General features: G+C 39.8%; 1 protein-coding gene across 6 annotated transcripts in view; it reads left to right on the top strand.

Moving 5' to 3' along the window:
* The window catches only part of LOC105462426 (trichohyalin), a 60,337-nt gene that overhangs the window by 9,223 nt on the left and 27,378 nt on the right, over positions 1–23,736 (top strand). The window contains exon 1 of one of the 6 annotated variants that reach the window (XM_011709008.1): positions 4,846–5,962. The exons of 3 other annotated variants lie outside the window; for them this stretch is intronic. The gene's annotated coding sequence lies outside the window, so the exon portion shown is untranslated. Of the gene's footprint in view, positions 1–4,845; positions 5,963–9,278; positions 9,535–16,701; positions 16,723–23,736 lie in introns of those variants that run through there. 2 more of the 6 variants (XM_011709009.1, XM_011709010.1) reach the window with 2 other exon arrangements.

The raw sequence follows: 23,736 nt of genomic DNA, 5'->3' as shown, positions 1-23,736 counted from the left end.
AAAAATTGTGATAATTTTCTTAATTTTTAAACTCGTATATTGTAAATCATATGAGTAAGTCATATGAATCAGCTATTTACTGCGTCAAGTTGTTTGTTAAGTAATACAACGAACATAAATAAAAATGCAAATATAAGATAATATTTAGGATTCATGCAGATAAAATATATTTTTAATATTATAGATTTTTCTGATTTTTTTTCTATAATTGTACTCCCAAACTATTAGCTTAATTATTTCGCGAGTGCGCGAGAACTCAGTTCGGTTTGATGACAAGCATGCCGTTGACCGATTGTGCGAGATTGTTTATCGGGTTGTGTTAGAGACTCTCGTAAAAAAAGCTGTTACATCTATCCCGATTTTTCACCTGCGTGTGAACTATTTCCCAACATACGAGCATCTGATGCACAGCTCCAGCTGCCGTTTACGTCACCGCGCGAATAAATCGGGCTTATCTAAATCACTTTGCTAAACATATTTGGCATTCAGCGAGGCATCGCTACATCCGGATATCCTTGCTGTGCAAGGCACGTTTTCTCGCGTTGCGTAACCACGCCGTGAGAAAGAGAGAAAGAGAGACAGAACGATTGAAGGAAAAGAGAGCTAGATAGAGAAATAGGCGAGAAGGAACGAGAAAGAGGAATGATAACAGCAATATCAATAATAATAAAATTATTATTAAATTAATTTAATTAATTTAATTAATTTATTAAATTATTTTTAGAACAAACCCTCTAAAAACAAATAATGACATAATAATTATAGATGTTTACAATTATAGATTAAAAATGCTTAACAACTGAAGACCCTAATTAAGCATCGAGCTAAATACGTGTACAGATTAGATATCGATTTCGTTCAGCGTACAAAGAGATAAATATAACTGACAAAAGAGATAACCATTAAGAATAGAAATATATATTATTTTTATCCAAATTATCACCCACGAGTCTCACACCTATTATCTTGTCAAGTGCAAAAATACGTCGTAGTTAAAATTAAACGTCGTTTTTTCCATGTAACATTGTATGAATCATCAACGATGCTTGCAGATATTCGATCGAGACAAGTGTCCGGTTTGATAGTTGTATTTTTCAATTCGGCTGCCTTTTCACGCCGGGTTAAAAGAAGCGTAGATTTATCGCGTCGCGATTAGATTGTATACAGCAAGGCTGTAACCACAATAATCGCGTTGGTTATTTTCTCATGACGGTGGAAACGCGAGTAACGATGACTGCTATCTATCTACGTTTTCTACAATAAATCGTCGCTTGCAGAAGGCGCTGTCGTAGTTGCGCCGAGTTATGTGGATCACGTTGCAATAAGAAAAAAATACATCTATATCTGGTATTCGATACGCAACCAGATACATATGTATTTACATGTAGTGCGATACGATCGTCAGCATAATAAGGCATGATGACGTGAACATAGCAGGATAATTGCAAAAAAAAATCATTACACAAATTATCATATGCAAGATCGAAAAAATACTAGTAATAGTGCTGAACAATTCTTTCATATGGTAAGGTAATTTGTAACTTAAAGATGTTAAAAATAGATTGCCCGCTCAGCACAAATCTGGATATCTCCATTCAGATATTTAACGATGCCAGCTGGAAAAGAGAGAGCGAGAGAATTAAAACGGTCATTAAAATTAAAAAGCTCCCTTAGGATTGACGTAGTTACGAATGTATTATTATGTTGTCTCATGTAGGTCGCCACACCTCTCAAAATGAATAAGCCTGAATTGCAGTCTATATTGATGTCATTGCAAGACAAACGTGCCTCTTTTTCCTCTCTCATTTTTCTCTTTTATATAAATCTGACTTGCAATAATTATAATGTTCACGTTACAAAAACGCATCAAATTTTCTTTATTATATTAAATTAAAATTATATATTAAATAAATGTTTTATACATGCAATAATTTTGCTTAATTTTGAAATAAGAGCGGCAAGCGATATTCTCCGGCGAGTCTTGTTACACTTTCGAAATATCTGCTGGCATCATAAACTACGAAAGATCTCGTTCCGACATCCACGCGACCTCTCCAATTTGTTTAATCGTCGACTGGGGGACTAGGGTCAACTCGATTAAAAAAGGTTACTCGCCCGACCGCGAATAATCTCTATTATGACGTTGGCTTTCTTCATCGCGCTTCGTACGCGCAACATTCGTGACTCTTTCACTCTTAATCTACAATTGCATTTCCCGTGTGATTATTAACAATTATGAAATATTTTTCAACTTTATGTATTTCGTAGAATGTCATGTAAAGTCACAAGAAAAAAACACATAAAAATAGATATGTTTTACTACGACGATATAGAATCGTGTTAAATTAATTCTTGATTTAGCTGCGTGATGTCAGAAACAAACAACCCGAATCAGAGTTATGTAAAAGATATCTCGCCAGTTGACCAGTGCTTAAAATAACTAACTGGTCAACTGATTGTTTACGTCCTGCAGAAAGAGAGAGAGAGAGAGAGAGAGAGAGAGAGAGAGAGAGAAGCGACTTGTACACACATGCACTTGGTAAAAATCATTTGAAGTGTGTACTTTGAAGATACGCCGTTCGCATCGCATGTGAGAATACTAGCGATTGTTCTGCGTTTGCGCAATGATAAAAATCAGATATCCAGCGCTAATTATACGCATCTGGAAGCGTCTTAATGCATTCCTAGCACTACCGGAAGCAATTGTAGCAAGCATCATTTACAGAGGAAAATTCTCGTTTCTGTATTTAAAATTTTAGAACGAAACAGTAATTGCAACCAAAACTGTAAATGATTTTCGCTGTTATTGGATGAAAAGAAAATTGGATTATTCAGTTGGACATTTCAGTGACTAAATAACTTCATTATTTCTACAAGAAATATGAAAAATCTATATAATTTGCGTTCGATCTACAATCTATACGATCGAAGAGACAAAGTAAATCCAATCTTATCACTCTATTTCGTTTCAATATATTTATAACGATATATTTTTCACATCCGCAATCGTATCTCTCCTTTCGTGGATTAACGTTCACTAATTGTAAGATAAGAGAGATCCTCGATTTTTTAAAAGTATTATTTATTTTTCATTAGCCACCAATTTCTACAGTCTAGACACATGTGTCGAGTCTAAGTGGTCAATGGCTTTCTCCTGTAAAAAAAAGACACGCGATTTTGTAAACGGAGGGAAACTCGCCGTTTCTAACTTAACATTCAGCCCGTTATCCTTCCTACATATCTTCGCGTGATATTCCGCGTGCGGATCAGTGTATTTCGCGATACCGCGATTTTGCAACACACCCGCATTGGCGCGTGCGCACACACTTGCGAACGCATCCTGCATGCTTACGAAGCATTAACACCGATCGCTATAGCTGTCACGTAGAAGGAATGGCACTACTTACAATACATCGATACTTTTAAATACGTATAGATGTGCGATAGAGAATAAAAGATGGTAATTAAAAAAGAGATATTCATCGAAGTAAGCAATAAGAAATTTGTACAAATAATCACACGACCAAGATAAATCGATATGTAATTATATTAATATATAACCCTTCTTTTGTTAATTAATTATTTAACGATCAAAGATACGAAATTGTGCAAGCTGTCCGACGTTTATCGTACAATATATATTCAATAGCAAATCCTCGAGATTACTTAGAGACGAAAATGGAAATATCGAAGGACACTTTTCGAGTTATAAATCGAAATTTGATTAATTTCGCGTAGGATTTGTATGTTTACAATTACCTATACATCCGTAACCACATCTATACGTAAACATAATCGATCTATCGTCTATTGATTTTTCATAACTTATTATTAAATGAAGTCGATTTCCATTTTCTCTTCAGACTTGATCTTATATGCAATGTTACAATTATAGAAATGATCTTATGGTTTCTTCTGTACAAATGTTACAACTATAACAATCGATTACTAATAGCAAACTTCAATTTCTATATTTAGATATGTAAATAATAATTTTTTATACGAAAAAATTTGAGTGATTATTGCACTCCCAAGAGTATTATTAAATCTAACATTAAATCCAAATTTAAAGAAAATAATTTATCCTTGTTTTGTGTGGTCGCAAGTGGGGTAATGAGTAGCTCAGTGCGCACCTTGATTCGCAATCGGCAGTGCCGAGTCCGAGCCCTCACCTCATGTATGGTGCCTTGCTTTTGATGTTCGTCAAAAATATAATACATTGATACAATATAATAATATAATTGATATAATAATAATATATTAGTTACACGTTGAAATGGATTAAATTGGAAAAAAAATATATATATATTTAGAAAAAAAAGAATTAAATAGAAATATATATATATTTACATATACATATTTATATATATAATTACATGTTTAACTAGATTAAATTGGAAAAATATAGCAATTAATTTACTTATTATTTGTAGCACCAAATTTTTTACATCCCTTTTAAGAGGCGCAAAATTATTATTCCAATAAACCAATAGAAATTGAATCGTCGTGACATCCTCTCGCGACGATTAAATTTTACTTTCAACATTTATCAAAGTCGCATATAACTTTATTATCCCCTCGGATAAAAGTTTGGCGAAGAGTGTTAAGAATTAATTAGACATAATGTGCAATGATACAACATATAGCCCATTCATCATTCAGATTAATTGTAAAATACTAGGAGCAGAATATATAGCCCCCCATTTATCTTGCGGTATGTTAAATTTAAATATTTCGTGCCGGCAACGTGTACGCCAACGCAACAGACTTGTTTGTTTTCCTTTGCGGCGCGCGGCGCCGCACGCCCGCGCCGGTGCGTATAGGCAAGGTCGTGTAATCACACTCGCACGGCGACGCTCGTACAGGCGAGTAGTTAGTGGTGCGTGTTCTCGCATATTGCTTCACGAAACGCGATCGGCGATGAGCAAACGAAAGACGGCAGGCGCGAATTTCTCACGGGCAATTAGAGAGATCGCGGCATTTCTGCGGCCAAACGGATTCGGAGGTGTATACTTACCGCGGCATTATTCGTCCGACGTGAAAATCGAATGGCCGCGAGACGGGAATTGTATAGATTATCGTTTCATCACGACAAGCAAATTGCTTGCCTATAGCTAAGCACTGTTTCGGATATGTCGCGTCGTGCTCTTTTCTCTCGTCAAACGATGAAACTTTGTCCTTCATTACACTCTCAGATCGGTAGTATAAGCGAAGTGAGCGCGAATCGAATGGCTCGAGTAGAGAAAAGCCGCGCCACATCAGAGATGCCTGGGAATAATTGCCCGAAAATTCAGGGAAATAATTTCTTTTTCGCGTAAATTTGTTTCGCAATGCGTGAATATTTTTGACGACGAATTAGCTAAAGCTGTAGGCAATACTTCTTTTTTTTCCGCGGCGTACACCTCGATCGTCCCACGTTTTGTTTTCATTTGCGCTACGAGACTCGAGCGAGCGATTACGTGATGTGTCTCCGCGCTATTATTTCTCAAAACGCGATTATTCCGCGCGAACAATTAACTGTTATTGGACCGCGCGTTTAACAAACTCGTGATAGTCACGGTCCGTAAGTGCGCGACGAGGTGATTTTATCGAAAACAGATATATCTAGCGTGATTTAGTCACTCAAGCTCAGGGAATCCGCGTGACAAACGAACGGAAATAATAAAGCATTGTTTTATTACGGATAATATCCGGGTTGTAATGCGCGGTGCAACACAAACAAATTGTATAATCCAAATAACGAAAGGCCGTGTATATGATACGTCGATCGTTCAGTAATAACGTTTCGTATATACCTAGTGCGCGAGATAGCGCGTCGCCGTATAATTAATAGTCGAGAGTGACAAAGTGTCGCGCGATTCGTAATTAACCGCGTTTTCGCAAGTGTTATGTTGAGTGAGTGCAACGAAGGAATGTGGAGAGAGGGAGAGGAGGCATCAGGCGACGGCGAAGCAACCGCGGAGTAAATAATTTACTATTCATTATTCCGGAATTAATTATCCATTTCCATTTACCCGAATGACTGAATAAGAGACTGCTGAAAGAAAAAGATTTTCTTAGTAAATTTTATAAAAGCTTATATAAATTTTTGAATATGATTTTTAATAGAATTTATAATAGCATAGAATTTTATAATAATGCATTATAAATGTGGATAATATTGCGCTTTTAGTATTTTTAATTTAATTTAAGTGATGGATGAGTTCGTTAGAGTTAGAGCATATAGCTTGTACATTAAATTTAATTTGTAGTTAATATTACAATTACTTTAATAATTAACTGGTTGAAAAACGAATAAAGAATTCAATAATGCGCGATAATTATTTTTCGTATCGTTAATTAATTTAGACGATGCTTTAATTCCGAATTATTTCGAATGCTGCAGATCAACGTTGTGACTACAACTCCTCTGCTGCGCATTGTACCGGTGAATAAAATTCCATTTTAATTGGAAGTAATGGATTTATTTATGTATAAGAGTTTACTGTGCATATAGAATCATATCACATAGGGTATATGGAGATATATGTCGAGTTAATAAAATAAAAGAATAGCACAGAGAAATGTAATTGATAGATCCATTGCTTTAACTTAATACGGATCGGCTTATAGAACAGATTAATTATAGGTAATATTTAATCCTGAGCAATATGTGTAATTTATTGTACATGAAGATATATTAATAGCATTATTTGTTGTTACAATTTCGGTATCAATTTATACACATAATTGATTAAATCTGAATTTTCATTGTCCGATAAATGATGGGAAAAATAAATACAAGCAGAAAGGCGTATAATAATACTATAGCAGTATAGGAATTAAAACTGATATATTGTTAAAATATCCTTTCCCAAATATTCTTTAAATGAAATTTGTGATTCGTATTTTCTCTTTTCAGGATTAAACATTATATAAATTGGCGCATTAGACAAAATACAGATATTCTTTGAAATGCACTTTTAACACATGTATTATCGCATACATAAATAAAAATACATAAAATATTTTATAGTTATATAGCATGTTTCAATGAATATATTGAATTTAAAAAATAATTATGTTTAATTTTATAATGCGCCAATTTTATACTATTTCTTTATAGCCTATCCGTTTATATTTGTTAATTTTATTGTCTTGAATTATGTTATATTTACTATGGGCAATTTTAATTTTTTAAAATCTTGTTGATACCAGCTGATTACTGCAACATACGAAATATGTACATGGTGCACATAAGAAATCAAAATTCAATAATAACAATATATAATTAAATAATTTGCATAAAAAATTATATAGGAGGGAATATTATATATAATTAACAAGAATTTTTTTCCTGTTTTCGTGATAACAACACGTATTCGATATTCCGGTAATTTTCGCTAACAGCAAGACATATATTAGCAATATGGTTCATTACGGCGAAGTAAACTTAAGCGCAATGATGCGGGCGGGTAAACGCACTTTACTTTCACCAATTATGAGCGGCGACGAAAGTTATTTTTCGTGCTTCGAATTTAACATATAAAATTCTATTGGAGTATTACTCATCGGCCACTTTCTTTCGGAGAATTGAGGCTGATTGCTAAATCATTTACTACAGCGTTAGGAGAAATTACACTTCCGTTGGTGCAGGAGCAATAATCTTTGCGAAATCAAATTTTTTTTCGAAAATTTTACACACATAGATAAAATATACAACATGTATATTATATATAAAAGCAGCTGTAACATATTCTTCCTCAGATAACGTACTTTTTATTTAATTACATATAATAAGCTTAAATCAATACGTTTTCGTAATTAAAAAAAAACAGAAACTCTACAACTTAACAAAGCCTACGAGAAATATTGTATTTAAACATTCAGATTGATTCATGCTTCATTTCTTGTCGAGAAAATTACGTATGGCGCCAACGTCTGGCGTTACGTAGCACAGAATGCACGTTTCATTTCGCTGCGCGATGCGCGAACAATAGCTGGGGGGGAAAAAACAAGGATATTTTAAGACACAAAGGACACACAAAACATTCGCGTGTAAGGCCGCGCGATTGCATCTCGTTCATTCACTTGGAGACATCGCAGGTACTGCACACTTCCGCAGCCGCGCGCTTCGTATCGGCGCGTAGGCACGTATGTACTATCTCCCCGCGTGCGTGCAAATTGCGTAGGTGTACGGTGCGTTGCGTTAATGACACCATTGCAAATATAAACTGCCGCCCCTTCCGGTACTTTGTAGCGCCGTGCTCATTCCGTTTACTCTTAATTACTCGCGGTATATTTTGTTCGCCAAGCCAGAAACGTATGATGTTAATACATGAATACGTTTACGAGCCACTTATCGCATTTCACATTTCGTATCTCAATCCGGCTTTAAAGAACACGGCAAACTCTAGAACATACTGCTATTTTCACGACCTGTATCTGTCATGTAATATAATATAAAAACAATTTAAAATAATTTCTAATTACATCAATTTTGTTGGTGTACATAGCTTGGATCTCCAAATTTAATTTGAAACATTCCAAAAATTTCATGTCATTACGACTTAAGCTCTTGGATTAGCTGGAATTTAATAAACATCACCTTAGTAATTGTGCCATATACTTTCGCCTTGGTAACGCCGGATTAAATGCCTTAAATACTCTTATCAAAGCGTGGTCTTTTTTGAAGCAGAATTTTTTTAATTCAAGGTTCAGTATACTTATGTATCTCAAGAGAATGTGATAAGAGACGATAAGCTTGATTAAACTTGAATTAAATTCCGCACCGGTAAAGCCCGCTCGAATTCGAGTGAGCAATCGTATCTCATCGCAGCTCATTCATTGTTATTGTGCATATGCAATAACGAATATTTGATATATACATTATTAATTTTGTTACTAATTTTATATTAAACATTTTATATTAATATATTTCATAAATAAAATTAATATGTTAGTTATTCGCCATTATTATCCCTTATTATATCGAGTTTCTAAAGCGGTTTCCAGCCTAATACCATCTTAATCCGAGGTCTGATAATGATTTATGACCATTATAGCCCGGCCCTGAATAATTGCGTCTACCTTAATTGCGAGTGCATCTGCACAGGTGCACACCATTAACGCGCGCCATTGTACACGCGCATACGTACATACGTACATATCTCTCTACCTGCGTGTGTACATACCTACCTACCTACCTACCTACCTTGCGAATGCCGAACTGTTGACCAACCGCTCACCGAGCGGGATAGACGCCATCTATAGCCCGACGTCGTCTCGCCCGGCGAGCAATCGCGTCAGTTGGTGCTCAGCTGCCGTGGTGCGTGCGACGTGTCGGCATCTCTCGCGGGGATCGATATCACGTACGAAGAAAAGGAGCCGACTCCGACGCGTCCTTTTAACATCGGAAACCACACCGAAGCTCCAATCAGGCCACCGGAACCTTTCGATATCTATACGCGAACGTCGCTGATCCTCGCGCCGATTCTCATCGATCGTCCTGCGAAACGCGTCCCCTGAGCAACGCATATACGCAAATAAAAACAGGTAGGCGTAAATCAAGAATCACCGTCGATCAGAAACAAATTCTTACCAGCCGCGCGTCTCCCGTGCGCGGTAAATTGTAAAATGCGGTTAACATGAAATTGCCTTGAGCCGAGCGAATTTCTATGCGCTGTCTGTTTAGAATTTTCGTCGCTTTCTTAAGATCACGTTAAGATTATTCGTCTGTTCGTGTTGTTTTTTTTTTTTGCACTTAGAATCTTCGCTTTCTTTCTTTCCATTCTTTCCAACGTCCAAATCTATTTATTTCGCTTAAAGTGCAAACATTTTTGGAAATTTCAAGCAACACGATCAAATCGATTAATATTGTAGGAAGATCTACAAGGACATGCGCGACGACGCTGGCAAAACATCTGAACCATCGAATGTAGAATTGAGAAATATCGACTGAATGAAGAGATCAATTGAAATACTGATGGATAAATAGTGATTTTTATTATATCCAAGTTATTATTAACGGAGCGCATCGCGAGCCGTGATTTTATTAGATGTTATGCTTCGCACGTTTCGTGCGATTACAGTAACACCTTTCGTGGTCAGAACCGGCGTTGTTGTCCGTTCTATGGTATAGATTTTTAGATAAAATCTCGGCATATCGATCTGTAACTCGGCAGGCAAAACTTGTCCGTGCACGCCGGGATTGCAGCTGCGCCGCACCGGCAATTTAAGTTACCTAACTTTGATTAGCCACTATAGTTCCTCACGTCCCTTTCTAGATTGCAGCTCTACCCTCTCGGTGTGTAGAGGACAAAGAAGAACGAAAATTGAATCAGAGCTTATTATTAGCGGGAGACGCTCGCGGGAGACGCGCGAAACGATTCTCGATACTGAAAATATTTACACAGCTGGATGACAGCGACAGTGATAAGTGATTAAGTAATTAAGAGAGACGGAAGCGTCGGATGATCATATGGGGGGGTCTCTCGGATCGCGACAATGATTTACGAGATTAACTTAACGCGCGCGCACTCGTTACCACGTCGAGGCGCGTTAGATAATTAAAGTATAATTAAAGCGAACGAGTTAAATTACTGCGCAATTAAAATTAGGCGGATTTTTGATCGCGCGATATCGCGCGTTTCCCACGCGGAAAACAACTTAATCCGTGCGCGCGTAAAAAGTGCGAAGCACTTTTGTGGAAACGTGGCGATAAAATACTTATTAGGCGTTCCGATTCGAAGATCGACTCACTAAGCAAAAACATTTTGCCTGAGGAATTTACGAATGAGAGTTACCTCGTCGGTGGAGGTCAAGATATTCTATATACGAAATATCTTAACATTAAAACTGTTGGCCATGGCTTATATCTGCTGACACAGAAAATACTTCGCTATGTTTTAGAATTTACAATTTCGAAAGAAGCACGACTCTTTTTTTTTGGAAACGGGAGGTAGTGTATATGAATCAATGCAGTGTCAGAAGTTAAATTCTCTGGATATTGTTTATTTATCGTATACATGTAAAACAAATCGGGATGAGCCGAAAGAGTGTGGTTCATCGGCCGGAATAGTCACTCGCGAAAATGTGCCAGCGATTTTAATTAAACAGTTTCTGGGCTACGGCTTAATGACGTATCTGTTTTCCGTGACGAATCTTTCATGCGTTAATTTTGAAATTCAGACACCTTGCGTGCTAATTAAATTGCAAATTCTGTAAAAATGCAGCTCACTTGAAATTTAGTGGCTTTAATAAGATATATTATTTTTAAAATGTTCCTGTTATTATATCGCTCACGAGTCGGTCTCTCTCTCAATGTTGAAACAAATGGCGTTTTTTTTTTGTAATACAGCTCTTGAGATTTACCCTCGCGGATATATGGATGTCGGGACACCCAGTATAGGCTAAAAATAAGGTCGAATACCGACCCTCTTTCAATTTGCCAGGCAATTGCGCGGTTTGCTCGCGCGTGATATCGGCCCTGAAATTATCAATTCCATCGCGCAGCCTCGTATATCTCCTTCACATTACGCAATAAGTCGTTACATCCAATATAACATCTTTTCGAGGTAACTCGTAATAAAGGATGCCATCGATCGATGGTATTCGCGTCCTATGATACGGCGACAGGCGTACACTCGTGGTAATTGGTATAAAACGACGTCATGGCACGAATAACGTATACGAGAAGTTTGTTGCGTAATTCCGTTAAAATCCGCGGTTGCACCGCAGGACCGATGATTAATCGTAGCGTGTCGCAATGCTTTATTGTCCCTTTCTTGCTGAAGATGATGTCCAGACGAACTTCGTGAGAGCGTAATTTTAACTCTTCGCAGGCCTCTTTCTGACAGTTAAGTTATAGAACCTTTTCTCTGAATTGTTTGTTCGAAAGGAAATAAAGTGTCGAAAGAACACAATTGTAGGTGTCCAAAATTAAAAAGTTGATTTTGATTTACCGCATCCGCAAAAATATATATTGCTAAAAATATTTATTAGCTGCTGATAAACTTGTAAGATAACTAATGTGTATTTCTACCAACGTAGATTAACTGGAATCTAGATTTAACTTTGTATCTTTTTTCTACTTTTAAGAATTATAGAAAAAGATAAAAAGTAAATAAAACCGTGATTAAAGTTAACATTGGTAGAAATGGACATAAATGAAATGTGGACAATTAAATATTTTCCTCGAAGCTTTTGTTTCTGCAGTAGAATAGAGATATATGTATATATATCTCGGTTTTTAAGAAATACATTAAGAAATTCAGCTAAATTTATTTTCAAAATTATAAAATATATCTCTTGCCTTATTTTGTTAAACTACAAAAAACAAATTTATCCTTCCTGAAAGGAAACGATAGTTAAAACGGTAAATCCGTTATAGTCCTATTCCTTTTTTTCTCGTTGCTTTAATGAATTATACTTAATTACTAAGAATTATCAAGTCCCCAAACACATTAGTGGGAAAGGATTAAAGAACCGGTTTTTTTTTTTTGGTTTCGAGTACCGTAACCTTGCCATCTCTAATTTCATTTGCCTCCAGACACAGCGATATTACCAGATGGAGCACGAGAGATAGGACAGCACGAGATTCCTGTCGCTTTGACTTTACACAGTTGTGTGTCTGTAGTGCTTGCGTTCTTGCACAAATCTTAAATAAACGCTCGCTTGGTTTCCTCATGGAAAAATTTTAGTAAACGCAAATAACGATTGCGGCAACAGATTATCCGTGATTAAACGACAGTGGTATCTATCCGTTGCATATTACACGTATATGTATATAATGAAACGCGTCGGCAATTAGTTTATTTCTTCGAAAATGTGCATCACGTCGTAAAACACTGTTTAATTATAAGCGCTTCTTCGTAGCGTCATTAATGCTTTTCTCATATCGTTCACATATGCTCGCCATATGTTTGCAATTTTAAAAATAGAATAGAATAGAATAGAATTCTCTTCAGCCAAGGTATAAAGCCAAGGTATTGGTTTACGATAAATTTGCCACACTCATCCGTCCATTCATTCTGCATACAAAAATCGAAAAAACTACACTTATATCTATGTATTACCAAATAAACTATCACAGCCTTCTTTCTTAACTACCAGTTACAGACAGTTAATAAATCTTTATTGCATCTCTTCCATCTCTACCACTCTTCTACCTACACCTACCTACTTTCATTCTCGCTCGTTTCTCTCTCCTTCCTTTCGTAATTTCAAAATATAGTCATCTTGAATATTGCTGATGACATTACCAATAACTACGATCGATTCTCGATGCGCCACACTGCGTAAAGTCATGAGCGTTTCGTCATAATTTGTTGTATATAAGCCAAGTCCCCTTCTTGGCTGAAGAGAACAAGTTCTACTCTATTCTATTTTGAAATATTGCAAACATATGGCGAACATATTACGGCCTCGTGAACGATATGAGAAAAATAAGTGTCATAATCCCTATATACTTGCAATCTCTTTTTTTTTTGCGTGGGAGTTGTGAATTTTTCGCAATGAATCCCTCTACGTGAGAAAAATAATGATAACAACGCGATGCAACCGGTGCAATATACGTTAACGAGAAAATTAGGGAGCGCGGGAGGGGGAGAGAGACGCGCAATTAACAACTGCCACTTTGGACGAGTCGCGCGAGCCGGACACTTTACGAAATTACCCCGCCGGGAGAGATAATCGGCAAAACCACAAGGAAGTGCGCCGAGAGTCCTGCTGGCGAATCGGTGGCAGCTTAATGACGCGCGCGGTGCGCCTCGATCGTAAGCGCCCCGTAATGCTACAGGCACGTACGCGCGGCCGTATGAATTTATCTAATTAGGTGCCAATCGCCGCCGTACTTAATTCTCATTGTCAGTCTGCCGATTAGTCGTTGAATCGAGAGAGTCGTTAGGTTCCGTTATGGCCCGTGGACATAAGGCGACGTGACTTTTATATATCTGCGCTTTACATCTATACCGGGCTCTATACCTGCCGTTAAAATAGCCGAGGCGATCTAAAGTCGAATGTCAAGGTTGATTTACATAGACCAACTTCCTGGGGATCGTATTACTTACTTATACACGTTTTTTATCGCACGTAGGCACAAACCTCGGTCTCCATTTATACGCCGTGATCAATGATCGGTATACAGGAACCTCGGCGATAGTTTCTCAGATAGAATCGCAAGTTTCTCTGAAACTTGGGGGAAAAAAAAGTTTCCAAGTTTATTACGACGTTTCACTTCACGTCGAATATCTCTCGAATTTAAACGCAGCACAGATTTCGTGATGTTTAATTGCGCTGTTAGCATTAGTCAAATAATGTTTCCGTTTTAACCAATGGCGATTGCGAAACTACAGGTAGCGAAATAGCAATAAAACCGGCAATAAACCGGGCGAGCTGCTTCAAATTGTTTTCGAGAAGTTATCATTCGAGAGGAAGTGGTATTATTCCGAAACGCGTGTATTATACAGGCGGTATTATACACGCACAGCGAGGTTTCGAAATTTTTTTAGAGAGCGATAACTCTAATGACCCTTTCCCCCACCCCCGCGTTTTAACGCAATCGCGCCTAAATTTGTTCTCATAACCAGAGAGCTTCTTCTCGATTACGTCGGCGGATCGTGGACGAAACGGCTCGCAACGCTCCGTTACGCGGAACGCATACGGAAGTACGCTCGCGGAATAATCTGCCGCATTCCGGAAGTTCCATCCAGATGATTCGCGGATTACGTCACAGTTCGCGCGCGAACGTAGTAATTAATCGCGAAAGCGAACAATCGGCGCGTGGCATTATATGTGGACGGCGCCGCGCCGCCGCGAAATTTGCATGGAATTCGTTGCGCCTCCGAGGGGGGGTGCGGGAAAAAAGAAAAAGAAGAGAGCGACGCGCGCGCGCGCGCGTTTCTCCTCGGCCCGCGTTTCCGCAGGGACGGGGTGAAACCTCGAGCGGCGACCGAGAGCGACCTGTGGAATTTCAGGATATGCCGCGCGCGCTTTGTGCACTTCCGCATATCGAACGACCCGCGGTGTATAGCCGGGATGCGCGTATGTCATGAAATTCCGAAGCGAGAAAGCTATATAGCCTGCACGCGCGATTGGCTTTCGAAACTCAAGAATGAGAAACATGAGTAGTGAGGCATTTTATCAATATCGAGAGAATTTCCTATTAGATGACGATAAGACGATACGTTTATCGTCGGTGATGGAGCACGCGTTACATCGAGAAATAAACAGAAATAAACAGAAATACAGCGTATACGGTCATAACACAATTTCATTTTGACAGAAATATAAATGTCGAAAGCTTGAAATCAGTATCTTCAATTAAAATTCTCAATCAATTCCTACATGAAAAATCAATTCCTACTTGAGAAAAAGAATTTGTTGAAAAACGCAAAATTTGTTTCATCTTACCAAAATATTTAGTCCGATACGATCAACTAAACGTTACTACGATGGCACAAAATAATTTGTTACTATTATAAACAAAATACTATTTTATAACCAAACTATTTTGTTTCAACAAAAATTTATCGTATTTAACCGTTCGATTAAAAATACACACTATTTATTATCCCCATCAGCATCGTTTAGTCAGTTTAATGTTTGGAATTTGAACAAATATATTACTTGGATAACTAAATAGCATGCAAACACAAATAAATACTACTAGTATTTCGAACAAAATAATTTAATTGAGTTGGTTTAGTTAATTCTTGATTTAAAAAATTTCGATGGTTGACATGAATGAACTATACTTTTCTTTGTGCAACTAAAGAATTGTTTCAATCAACCATTGGATCAAACAACTATACAAATTTAGTTCATCCAATCAATTTTATTTCTCAGTGTAGATACATATTATATAATGAACGTAACAATCTAACCGTCCTCTATACAAAATGAAGCGATACTTCTTTTAATTAACCGCTCAATGGCGCATGTATTTTACGTCTCTCATCGTCGCTCGAATCGACGAGTTTCCAATTTAAAAGGCGAAGAGCCTCCGGTGTATATGTGCGTGTGTGTGTTTCACAAACTTTTCGATCCTCGCGCCAGCGACGGGCTCGCGAGCCTGTGAAGCGGTATCGCGCAACGACGATGACCGACGGCGCGGCGGCGGCGGCGGCGGCGCGGACCGTTACGCCGACGAGACGAAACAAAATGCAGAAGGTAACCGCGAAAAAGCAAGCCGCGTGCACAAGCGCGGCCAGAGCTCTCCCCCGGCTCCGCGGCTCTCGCCGGCGCAACCAGGCACGCCGCACCACCGCTCGTAAAGTCAAGTTTACGGTAGACCGACACCGCGCCGTTGCGCGCGACTTTGCGCAACGCACACGCTCGCGACCGATCGCACGCGCGCGCGTGTGCGTTTCCCGCTACTTCTCTCCTCTCTCTCTCTCTCTCTCTTTCCCTCTCCGTCCTCCCCGCGGCGATACAAAATCCGAGGGATGCAAAAATTCCGGCGGTACCGAAGGAAAAGGCCGCAAGACTCGGCTGTGCGCACCGCCGGAATATTGACGTGAAAGTCTCGTTAGACTGCCAGCCGTGTCAACTCGTAACAGTTTCGTTCCCGCGCGCCAGCCGCACCCGGTTTTAACACGATCGGTCGAAATACAGCTTTACCGTTGGCTCTTAGGCGGCTATACGTGTGTATATTCCTTCTTTTATGCAGATGACGTGTGAATTTTAATTCGCTCGCTTAGCTCGTTACCGAGAAGCCTGATTCACTGAATGCCGTGGAAACAGGTATGCGCAGGTGCCATCGTGTCCTTTTTGATATATGTGAATTCGTTGAACAATCGGGATGCGCTGATTCCGAATTAATCTTGGGAGGCTATAAATATTGATGTCAAAATTCGTAAATGCAAATATATAACATAAATCTTAATTCATATTCGCAAATTTGTTTTAAAAATATGTTGGTTTTTATATTATTATATAATATATTATTATTACGCGTAATTTGGAATATTAAATTATCATAAGAGCATAATTTTTATCACGCAACAAAATGCAAATATATAGTATAAAAAAAAATGTTTTTCTACAGTCTTAACTTCGCATAAAAAATATTTAAGTTTTATGTTTTGCACGAACATGTAAAAATTATCATTAAAAAATAGTTTTTCATAAACAGTAAAAAAAGCAAATATATAATACTAAAATCCTTTTACATTCTCAAATTTACATATAAAAGGTTATAGTTTTTATTCTATCACGCGAATAAGTAGAAATGTTAAATTATCATAAGAAGAGTTTATTATGACAGAATGCAAATGTAGGTAAAGTATGAAAGTCTTCACATATTGTAAAATTTATATCTAAAAAAATGTTTCAATTTTTATTTTATTACACGCATAAACACATGCAAACCGATAAAAGCAAGTTATTTCTTTTCTTTAATAAAAAATTTTAATATGTTTTGATGATCGAATATTTCGAATTACGATTCATTTCTCAGTAAAGCGGATTATTATCTGCAATATTCAACGACAAAAGAAATGAAATCATCTATATAGTCATTAATGCGCCACCGTCTCTCGAATTACCTCGGATATTCTTGGAGTAAAACCGATATTTGGGATTGTCATAAACGCTTGAATAGGCTCGTTAACGATTAATTATACCTCTTTGTCGTAACGTTGTGCCAACTACGACAATAATCGGGCGAATTTACTGGCGGCGATAACGAAACGCATATATAATTCAACTCCTTATTAACTCGTCGAAGAGAGCGCGAAATACGCTGACATGCGCGTGACAGCACAGGAAGATATCCATTCGGCGAACACCGCGCCAAAAAAGATAACATAACCACCACTGCCGTAAAATGTATACATATATATTTATCGCGTCAGAGTTAATTTCAGTAAGAGATATTTCAATATACACGGTGTGTGTGTGTGTTGGTGTCGAAAATACCCCCTTCCCTCCCTTTCGCAAAACTCGAAACTCAGGTAGCTTGGCAATCGCATGCAAGGAAGTACGTAATCCGAGCGCGCGGCGCAACGGAACGTCGAATTACGGATTTTTCCGATCGCGCGATGTGCGAGCGCGGGCGCTTGCATGACGTTGTGCCCTTCGGTTTATTCCAACCTGTGCGCCAATGTTGAGCGCGTATAACGAGTCCCCTGCCCCCCGCGCGCGCTCGTGCTTATTTTATGGAATGTATGATTATCTAGTTATAGACTATTATTTCGAAACGATCCGTAGGAGTAGGGACCTCGCGGATCTTCGCGGATTCGTTCCTCGAGAGACGGAATATTTCCCTTCCGTGGAAGGCGAACACCGGGCAAGCCTTTCGTGCCGGATACCACATTTCCACCATGTTGCGGAATACATCTCGCGTTTCAAGTTCGATTTGCTTTGGACATTTCGATTCTCAATCGCAAGATTTTTGATTCACGACCGTTCGCTTGTTTGAGAGCGTGCCGAGACAGGACGGGGCTTTTATTGCAAAGATAGTTGGATGCTAATGGATTTCTGTCGTCTTCCTGTCAGGTGCGAAAACGAGGAAACGCGAATAGGCTGCAGGTGCATTGGCGACGACCGGAAAAGTATTAAGCAAGTTTAGTCACGAGTTTAGCACCTACAGTCCCTTTTAATGCTCGTCGTCCGGGCTTTGTGTCCGTGTTGTTCGTTTCTTTCTTTTTTTTTGCGATTGCACTTCCGTTTAATATTCTCGCGGGGATGCTTGTTTTACTACGTAGCCGGTCATTTGAAACGAATAGACACGATCTAATTGCCTTCCTGTTCACCTCGACGCGTTTATCGCCTCTGACTCCCGTCTCGGAATTCGAACGATCGACTTCTTGCATACAATCGTTTTTCGATATATACGATCGGCGCGTAATGCCGTCGAGCATAAATTTCACGCTTCATATAGCTGCTTGATGCCGCATTATTTGCGATTTCCCATCTTGTGTGTCTGTACCGATCATCTCGTGATACAGAGCACGTATAACGTGGCCAGCTCTTACGTTAATTAATGCGTCACGTGTAAAATGATATTGTTCAAGTGTGCGGCTAATACATACACGGAGAGAATTTTTTTTTTAATTTACCCTGCAAATCATGTTAATTGTGGGACAATATAGTATTTAGGTAAATTTTACTTGTGCTCTACAATAAGAATTTACAATAACATTTATTGCAGTGTACAGTAAAATTTGCCTAAATACTATATTGTCCCATAATTAACATGATTTGCAGGATAAATTTAAAAAAAAATTCTCTCCGTATAGATTTTACAAACTTACGAAACTTACTCGAATACATTTCGCAGCACATTTTCACCGAGTAGCTATTCTTGGGATAAAATATACTCCCCCCCACCCCCCGTATGATTACCTCTGCTGACCTTCCTTCAGAAGGAAACCGTCGTATAGAAGACGCACTCGCTTGATGATTACCACCATTGCGGCCGGTATGCAAGTTTGGCCGATCTGTCGCTTAACGACCCTCGCGAGTGACGCGCGAGTAGCCTTCCTTCGAGTATATGGACGACGTATTAGCGCCAATAAAACGCGTCGCATGCAACGCGACGAGCGTCGCGTCGGGTTTGCAGCAGGCAGAGGCAGTAACCCAAGCAGCAGCAACAGCAGCGGCGACGGCGGCGGCGGCGGCGGCGGCGGCGGTAGTCCCTGTACACATAATCGCTTCCGAAGCATCCACTCGCGCGCGCACAGAGAGTTGGATTGGCACACAATCGCGCGCCGCAATAAACCGCATCGCAAGCAAACGTTTCACTCGCGTGACACACTTGACATTCGCCGTCTCTTTCTCCGTCCCGTCCCGCGGCCGGTCCCCGATACACGCCGGCCACACCCGGTTTCTCTCTTTCTCCCGATGTACGTACACTTACGTATGTATGTATGTATTATACGCGTACGTGTGCGTACGTACCTGCTTTATCTTTCCTCCGGAGGTTCAAGGATAGGAAGCTAAGCCGGAGCGCGCGAAGGTACCGTGCGAGCCGGCGGCGGCGGCGGCGGCGGCAGCGGGGCGGTTTCGTGACGCGGAGACGGCTGCGTTTTTCGCGCAATCTCCAACTGCGTTTATCCAGCTGTATAGCCACGCCACGAACGCTTCGTATAATCATCGGGACGATCGCCGACCGTCGGTCGTCGTCGTTCTGTACGCGCGAGCGTGTAATTTCGCGCGGAATGTCAAAGCGTGGAAAAATAGGCCGATCAGAGTAAAGGTGGAGGTCTTTAATGAGCTTCGAAATTATGCACAGGCAGTTTCTTCATAGGCATCTCAGCTATACGGCGCGACGGCGGCGGCGGCGGCGATCGGAGATATTCGGATTTAAAGAAGTAGCCTTGGCTTTTTAGCCAATCCCCATTCGCGCCGAGTCTTTACGATCGATCGGATCGGAGCGACGGGATCAACGATCGACGAATATTTTGCGTAGATACGGATGACAACTATCGACAAGGACGACGACGATGTTGATGTTAAATTTTAATGCCCCCTGAACGAGTTTCTCCGCGAGTCTCCCTATTGCAATCGTCTCGTTCCCCGACTCGTGGTTAGCAGGACGACGCGATCGGGTGTGCCGTGAGCGGTACGATCCTTGTGGCAAACGCGTCGAAATACACCGCGACTGTAACCGGGACGTCGTAGAAAGTGGTCGTGATTTTTTTTCCCTCCTTTTTTTGCGGTCTCCGCAGCGATACGGTTCTCCGCGTCGGTATTGATCGTGCGATCCGCCGCGAATCCAGGCCGTTGAAAGCGATAACGTTGTAGACCTCGTGTCTCTCTGGATCCTCGACTCGCAACGAAACATCTTTACGTCGTTACCGCGCGAATTAACAAGATCGTCATGTACTTGTCAGGATGTACTCAGGAGTTTGTCGTATATACCATCTGCGAATTCCTCTAACTCGAAATCGATTTTTTTCCGACCGTGAGTATCCGGAGATTACCGATGATCTTTGTGTAATTGAAGATAAGAATTGTTGGGAAATGAATAGAATTTGATTGTTTTTTTTTTTCAAGTGCGAAAAGAGCGAGATATTTGATTAATAAAATAGCAAATTCAAAACACACACGAATTTTATTTTAAAATTTACCCTGAAAATTATGTTAATCGTACGACAACATAGTATTTCGACAAATTTTATGTGATTTTCATAATTTTTTAAAATATGTACTACAACAAATTTATTGTAGTGCATAGTAAAAAAAAAACAGAAAATCACATAAAATTTTCCGAAAAATGCTATGTTGTCCCACGATTAACATAATTTTCAGGGTAAATTTTAAAAGGAAATTCTGTCCGTGCACAATCGTTCACACGTAAGTGCTATATTTATGAAGGAATATTTTCAGACCATGCTGTAGGCTTTACAGCACCGTGTGTTGTTTTATCAGCTATTGTCTACTGTCAATTTATGCAACTTAAATATATAACAACGAAAAAAATCTGAAAAGACTAGAATGACATAATCGTGTAATATTTTTTATTCTGAATGAATGATTCTCCGAAATCGCTGAAATTATATCCCGGCTCGGTTCGCCACATTTTATAAGATGTCAATGTCGACAGTTGTGCGTTAAATCAATTCTGAAAACGTATACTTAATGTTTCGAAAAAACGATTTCGTACATTCCCATCTGAGAATATTTCGTCACTCATTACGGCGCTATGTAAAATAACCGAGGGTATATATATAGAAAAGCGCGATTAGCAAGAAACGCGCGTCGATTTTTATTTCAACTGTGGAGTATATAGCGTGCCAATCAATTTGCGCAGTACGTAACCCATTTATGTAACACGTTGCAAACTTAATTGTAAGGTAATTATGCTGATGCACAGTGGAAGCGTATAGCGCATCATTCTTCTCGCGTATGCGACTCTATTGTAAGTGTAAATTTCATTCACGTTACCGCATCGGGAACATTTCCTATGGAGACCCTTTGTTGGTATTGTTCATGCCGTTCCAAGAACAACAAGCTTTCTTCCGTGCTGCCGTACATATATTTTTACGACATTGGTTATGAAACATCCCCCGCGCGGAGTGTGTGTTTGGGACTCGCGGTGTCTTTTTTTGTTTCCTGCTCGCTAAATTGCATCGTCAAATAAAATACGTTCAAATTGATTGCGTGCGAGCGTTATACATGCCGCGGCGCCATTAAATGTAAATTTTGCGGCAAGACCGTGGAAAGTAACCGAACGAAAATTACGGTAGACACGAGAGATCCTATATACACGATAGATTTAAAATTCGAATCGCTGCAATCGCCGGAACGCGCTATATCGAACGTGTGCAAGAATAATTCGGGTAAGCGGCGATCGATGTATACGAGAGCGGCGGGATTACGCGGTACAGCAACAAAAATTGCAGCGGGCGTATTAACGTGGGATATATAATAACAACCGTGACAACTTACATGCTTCTGCGTCGAATCTAATCCCGTTTGGAAAGTGAAGGGTTCGCATGCCATTAATTGAGCGATATCTGTCCGTGAGACATGTGCTGCACGTCGGCCATTGTTACACGGAGGGGGTTACGGGCGTCAGCTCGGGAATGGTGCGGCGTACGTTGCGCCGAGAATGTGCCACCCCGATGTTTCCATCCGTCCCACACCGACGACGGTGTGTGGAGGGCTTCCTTCGCATCGCCTCGCGCACGCGGAATGTAATGACACAAATTTAAATGACTGCGGTCGCTGCTCGTGGGCGGCGCGTTGCTCGTAAGAGATCGCAATTATAGGATCCGCCGCCGCCGCCGCGCGAGAGAAAGAGAGAGATGGATATTCGGTGCATAAGGCAAATACGACGCCCTCCGCGTGAGAAAGTCCCCCGGTATGCGGCGACGAAGGGATGCCTGCCGCGCGCGTTTCCTCGCTCTCTTCCTTCCTTGGGAAGACGGCGGAGTGCCGCTGCCGCCGCCGCCGCCGCGCCGGTGGCCACCGCATCGGGAATCCGTCGACGCCGCGTATAAACGCCTTCGCGAATCTCACATTCACCGCACCGCGCGGTTTTACAGCGCGCAGATACGCGGCGATTTGTACCGCCGCGCTGCCGCGAGGAGCAAGCAGCGGAACGAAGACGGGAGATCAGGACCATGGGCTTTTAGTAGCTTCGAGGGGTTGGCAATGGGTTGACGTTTTATACCTCGCGCGATCCCGGACGGAGTTGCGCGCGCGAGTTATTTCTCGGATCGGATCTCCATGAACGTGATTGCAATCTCTTTCATCTGTGTTTTCTTCTTCTTCTTCTTCTTCTTCCTCGTTACTTCGCATATAGCGCGCAGATCCCCGCGAATGCCGGAACTGAAATCGGCCGAGTGACGTGATAAACCGTATAGTTGCAACATTCTAATGTTCGGCGAATGCCAGGCGTGTGGTATTTATACGATGAATTCTATAATGCGTAATCAAAACATTTGTATGTTACCCCGCAATTAATAGTTAAATGATGCAACTCCGCACTGAAAAAAGAATCTGGTTGCATTAAGAGGAAATCTGTTAGAGTCAACTAGTATGTCTGTTTGAAAATCGACGAATCAGAATTCTTGTACGATTCACCAGACGAATATTGAATGATTAATTTTTTCTTGTTAAATCTACTATTCTTGGCGATCGAATCATTTTTCTTGTTAAATATATCAGAAATTTTTGTCGATTGAACAATTCTTTCATGTTAAATATATCAAAATTTCTTTTATTGTGTGACTGAATTTCTCATATTAATATACTTTAGTATATATTAATTTTCAGAAATATAAGATTCTGAATATAAGATTCAGA

This window comes from Wasmannia auropunctata, unplaced genomic scaffold, assembly GCF_000956235.1.
Source record: "Wasmannia auropunctata unplaced genomic scaffold, wasmannia.A_1.0 LD336099.1, whole genome shotgun sequence".
NCBI classification, from domain to species: domain Eukaryota; kingdom Metazoa; phylum Arthropoda; class Insecta; order Hymenoptera; family Formicidae; genus Wasmannia; species Wasmannia auropunctata.
This window is presented reverse-complemented; position numbering and strand designations above follow the sequence as displayed.